The sequence below is a fragment of the Microtus oregoni genome, unplaced genomic scaffold (genome assembly GCF_018167655.1).
Source record: "Microtus oregoni isolate MIOR12 unplaced genomic scaffold, Mior012 000073F_001, whole genome shotgun sequence".
Classification (NCBI taxonomy): domain Eukaryota; kingdom Metazoa; phylum Chordata; class Mammalia; order Rodentia; family Cricetidae; genus Microtus; species Microtus oregoni.
In genome coordinates, this window is record NW_024543981.1 from 2,004,188 (window position 1) to 2,009,785 (window position 5,598).

The following is a 5,598-nucleotide window of genomic DNA, read 5'->3' on the forward strand; positions in this document are numbered from 1 at the left end:
GAACCCAGGGCCTTATACATGCTAGGCAGTTGCTCTACCACTGGACTATATTCCAAGCCCTGAGATAATTTAGTTGTTTTCTTTAAAAATTATTTCTACTGAGATAAATATTTTTCTATGCACCCTTTCTTTCCTCTACCCCCCTTTACTGCCCTCTCCCATGCTCTCCATTCTCCCAGTTTACTCAGGAGATCTTAATTTTTCTACTTTGCATGTAGAGTAGATCCATGTATGTCTATCTTAGGGTCCTATTTTTTGTCTAAATTCTCTGGGATTGTAAATTGTAGGCTGCTTTTTCTTTGCTTTATGTCTAAAAGCCACTTATGAGTGAGTATATATTACATTTGTCTTTCTGGGTCTGGGTTACCTCACTCAATATGATGTTTTCTACATCCATCCACTTGACCGCAAATTTCAAGATGTCATTTTTTTTCCCGCTGTGTAGTGCTCCATTGTGTAAATGTACCACATTTTTCTTATCCATTCTTTGGACAAGGGGCATTTAGTTTGTTTCTAAGTTCTGGCTATGACAAATAATGCTGCTATGAACATAATTGGGCACATGTCCTTGTGGTACGGTTGAGTATTCTTTGGAAATATACCCCAAAATGGTATTGCTGGGTCTTGAGGTGGGTTGTTTCCTAATTTTCTGAGAAATTGCCATACTGACATCCAAAGGGGCTCTGCCAGCTTGCACTCCCACCAGCAGTGGAGGAGTGTTCCCTTTACCCTACAACTTCTCTAGCATAAGTTGTCATCACTGTTTTTGATCTTGTCCATTATTGCAGGATGGAATCTCAGAGCTGTTTTGATTGTCTTTCTCTAATGGCTAAGGATGTTAAGCCTTTCCTTAAGTGTCTTTCAGCCATTTTAGATTCTTCTGTTCTCTGTTTAGGACCTTACCTCATTTTTTTATTGGATTATTTGTTCTTTTGATGACCAGTTTATTGAGTCCTTTGTTTATTTTGGAGATCAGTCCATTGTCTGATGTGGGGTTGGTGAAGATCTTTTTTCCATTCTGTAGGCTGTCATTTTGTTTTGTTGACCATGTCCTTTGCTCTACAGAAGCTTCTCAGTTTTAGGAGATCCCATTTATTAACTGTTGCTCTCAGTGTCTGTGCTACTGGGGTTATATTTAGGAACGGTTCTCCTGTGCCAATGTGTTTGGTGTACTTCCCACTTTTTCTTCTATGAGGTTCAGTGTAGTTGTTTTTTTAAAAATATTTATTTATTTATTATGTATACAATATTCTGTCTGTCTGTATGCCTGCAGGCCAGATGGTTATGAGCCACCATGTGGTTGCTGGGAATTGAACTCAGGACCTTTGGAAGAGCATGCAATGCTCTTAACCTCTGAGCCATCTCTCCAGCCCCCTGTAGTTGGTTTTATGTTGAGGTCTTTAATCCATTTGGACTTGAGTTTTGTACATGGCTATAGATATGGATCTATTTTCATTCTTCTACATGTTAAAATCTAGTTATACTAACACCATTTGTTGACTATGTTTTCTTTTATTCCATTTTATATGGATTTTTTGGCTTCTTTTTCAAAAATCATGTGTCCAAAAGCGTATGGATTAATATTTGGATCTTCGATTTGGTTCCATTGGTCCTCCTGTCTGTATTTTTGTGAATACCATGTTGTTTTCAGTACTGTAGAGTTTGAAGTCAGGGATTGTGATTTCTCTGGAAGCTCCTTTTTTGTACAGGATTGTTTTGGATATACTGGGTTTTTTGCTTTTCCATATGAAGTAGATTATTGGTTTTTTTTATGTCTGTGAAGAATTTTTCTGGGATTTTGATGGACATTTCATTGAATCTGTAGATTGCTTTTGTTAAGATTGCCATTTTTTGCTATGTTAATTCTGCCTACCCAAGAGCATGGGAGGTCTTTCCATTTTCTGGTACCTTCTTCAGTTTCTTTCTTTAAATATTTAAAGTTCTTGTCATACAGGTCTTCCACTCATTTGGTTAGAGGTATTCCAAGATATTTTATGCTATTTGTGGCTACTGTGAAGGGTGATGTTCTCTGATCTCTTTCTCAGCCCATTTATCATCTGTGTAAAGGAGGGCTACGAAGAAGGACCCTAAAATGAAATCCCACACTAGCCCGGAATTGAGTATAATAAAGGGTTATTTATTTAGGGGCAGAATCACAGATCACAGTCCTCTGCAAGAATGAGGAAACAGGAACCAAATTCAGCATCCAGAAGAGTGTGCTTTACATCTGCATTTATAGTATAAGAGGCCAAGCCCAAGTGGGTTGGTAATTTATAAGCTGCAGCCTGAAGGACTTCCTACAGCACCTCCCCCTTTTGTTTAAATAAGAGAGTTCTTAGCCTAATACAAAATTATATACAATAAAAACAAATATCAAGTATAAAAATTAGAATTACAACAGCATAAACAATATCAAGCAAGAAATACACGATGTTTCAATAATTATCCTATCCTAAGGAGTCTAAGTCTTCTATTATAAATGACTTGGCCAAGTATGAGAGGAAAGTAACTACGACTATCTAGTCTTCAAGCCCATTGAAGACCTGAGAAGGGAAATAATATTACATGAGTAAGCAAGAAGTACAATCAAGCAACTTCCAAAATGTGCAACAAATGATAGATACAACTCGCTATCTGGACAATCAATCAAAGTTTCATTTGCAATGTTGGAGCAATCAACTTTAGCTAAGGCCTAGAGCAACTGAAAGACCATTTTCAGAGTCAGAAAAAATTTTCAAAACTGTCTTACCCTATCTTGGCAAGATTTGACAGTGTTTTTTCTTGTATCTGGCTTGTCCTATCTGGACATCATGCATTTTGTCAGTGGCCAATGCAGGGGTAGTTCCTTGCCCACAGGTCAATTTTGCCAAGAAGAAAACAAGCTCCAAGTGGAGTGTTTTCAGTGCTAAACATTCTCTTGGGAAATAGATCGGTGCTGCCGGAAGCAATCATGTCTTATGTCAACAGAACCCTAAGTTATTTAAATGCCATATTTGACAGCTCTTTAAAGAGGTTGAAGATTACCTATCTATTCTGAATACAATCTCTATGTATCTAAAGAACCTGAGTAGTCTAACTATGAGTATGCCAAACATGGATGACTATTAACCTATAATTCTTAATACCTATATTACTTAAAAACTAAGACTTCATATTAGAATATTAAACAATCTTTAAACAACTGTGCAGCAAATGAAAACAATGATCTCAAAATGTAAACAATGTATAAGTATCTTGATCAGAGGTATAAATGTACAGTGCAATATAATAAATATATCCTAAAATTATATCAATACACAAAATGTCTTAAGCAGAGGTAGAAGCATGATACTATATGACAAAATAACTTTGCCTAGGTGCACAAATATTGTAGGCAGAAATAGAAACATATTCAATATAATTTGAATTTGTATCAGCATACAATAATCTATACCAATGTATATTTTCAGTATATAATAGCTCACAAGTATTCACCTTATTACTCATTATTATTATTAGTGTGAGTAATCTCATGTTAATCTATTATTCCATCCAATTTACCTCCTTTTTTTCAAAGAGATCCTTGAGAATACATAATTTCCACCCCAACCCTCAACCCTATACTAACTAAAATCAACCCCTAATTGATGTTCCTAACTCTGAGGACAAACTTTGTTGGGAGAGGGCACATCATCTTCTAGAACTACTTTCAGTTGTCGTGGAGGTAATGTTCTTTGTATGGGATCTTATGAAAGTAAAATGATGTGTACTGATTTTTTGAGTAACTCTTATATCCTGCTACATTATTGAAGGTATTTATGATTTGTAGAAGTTCCTTGGTAGAATTTTTGAAGTTACTCATGTAAAAAACAAACAATCAAAACAAAACACAACAAAACAAAATGCTTCATGATCATCTTTGTGCAGGGGCCATGCTAATCTTCTCTGTATCATTCCAATTTTAGTATATGTGCTGTGGAAGCAAGCACAATAATTTTATTGTTAATAACACAGTCCTCCAAAGATCATCTCTAGGTTTGGTGTAAATGATTATTTTGATAATCTATCTATGAAAGTTTTTATAAAGGTTTTTTTATTTTAAATATATGTGTGCTTTGCCTACACATATGTTCATGCATTGTGTGCAAGCCTGGTGCCCATGAAGAGCATATCAGATGCTCCAGAACTGGAGACATGGCTGGTTGTGTGCCACCATGTGAGTGTTGGGAACTTAAACTGGGTCCTTTGCAAGAGCAACAAGTGCTCCAAATTGCTGGACCATCTCTGCAGTCTAAGCATTAACTTTAGCTTTTAGGGATATGATTGTTGAAGCTACTAGGCAAGCACTGTACCATTTAGCTAGATCCATGACTTCCATAAAATACCTGCAGTTTCTTCTAGATTCATAACACTGATTCATTAAGACTGTTAGTTTACTGGGCAATGGTGGCACACACCTTTATTTTCAGAACTTGGAAGGTAGAGGAAGACAAGGCCTTGTGAGTTTTAGGCCAGCCTGATCTACAGAGCAAGTTCTAGGACAGTCAGGGCTGTTACACAGAGAAACCCTGTCTCAAAAAAAAAAAAAAAAAAACAAAACAAAACAATAAAATATATCAAATATTCCATATTGCAGTTACTGCTTTATATACTCTAGAGCATTTTAAATGAGTTTGTGTATGTCATAAACGTAAGTAATGGTAATCAGTAGATGTGGATAGCCACCCTTATTAAAAAGCTTCTTACCTGCTTTAGCAATCAAATCACTGAATGGCTAGAAGAAAACAGAACAGTGGTACTGACTAGGCTCAAGACACCATTTCTATAGACTCCTGCCAAGCTATTGGCCATTTCGTTTTATAGTACACCAGTCACAGTAATACATCTTCACACAGTGTACAAATATCCCACAGCACAAGGCCAAAGTATGGGCTAATCATATATAATATTTCCAGAGAATGCGACCAACAGTAAGCCTCCTCAGACAGCACTATGGCTTTGTCACTGGTATGCCACCAGAGTATATATGCATGCTGAACAGTTTCTCTTACTAAAGTCCTAGCCTTTAGCTCAAATTTGACTGTTACCTTTTCTTTACATTCTTTCATTTGAAGTGGGTTTGGTTCCTCACATCCTCACTGAGTGGGAGCTTTTTAATTCCAGTGTGAGTAAGGTCAGGATGCCCTCGTGGGTTTTGCTCCTATTTCCCCTTTCTTTTATTCTTGTTCTTTTTCCTATTCTCTCTTTCCCATTCCCCTCCCTTTCTGTTAAATATAATATTTGTTCTTCTTCACATATTTATATTTATACAATGATTTTTTTTATCTTATTCACCCTCCTCCAAAAATTCCTCCTAGATTTTCCTTTTCCTGTCTCCTCCATATTTTGATGTCGCCTGGGGATTTGTGAAGCTATGAATCATTTAGCACTTAGCCTTCCTATTGTCTAAAATTAGAATGTCGAATGTGTGTTTATTTAATATAGAATATATCTAAATAAACTATGAAGCTACATCAGCCAGTAACTAAGTGCTTCAGATTTGAGGTGAGAATTCAATTTCGGTGACAGGAAGGCATTCAAAGTTGAAAATGTTTGCAAGACAAGGCTGTGTTTGGTTGC

The 5,598-nt window shown here is 36.3% G+C and overlaps 1 pseudogene; it reads right to left on the reverse strand.

Annotated features, from left to right (window-relative positions):
• Nucleotides 1-3,870: 3,870 nt before the first annotated feature.
• LOC121441081 lies at nt 3,871-3,968 on the reverse strand (annotated as a pseudogene).
• Nucleotides 3,969-5,598: the final 1,630 nt, after the last annotated feature.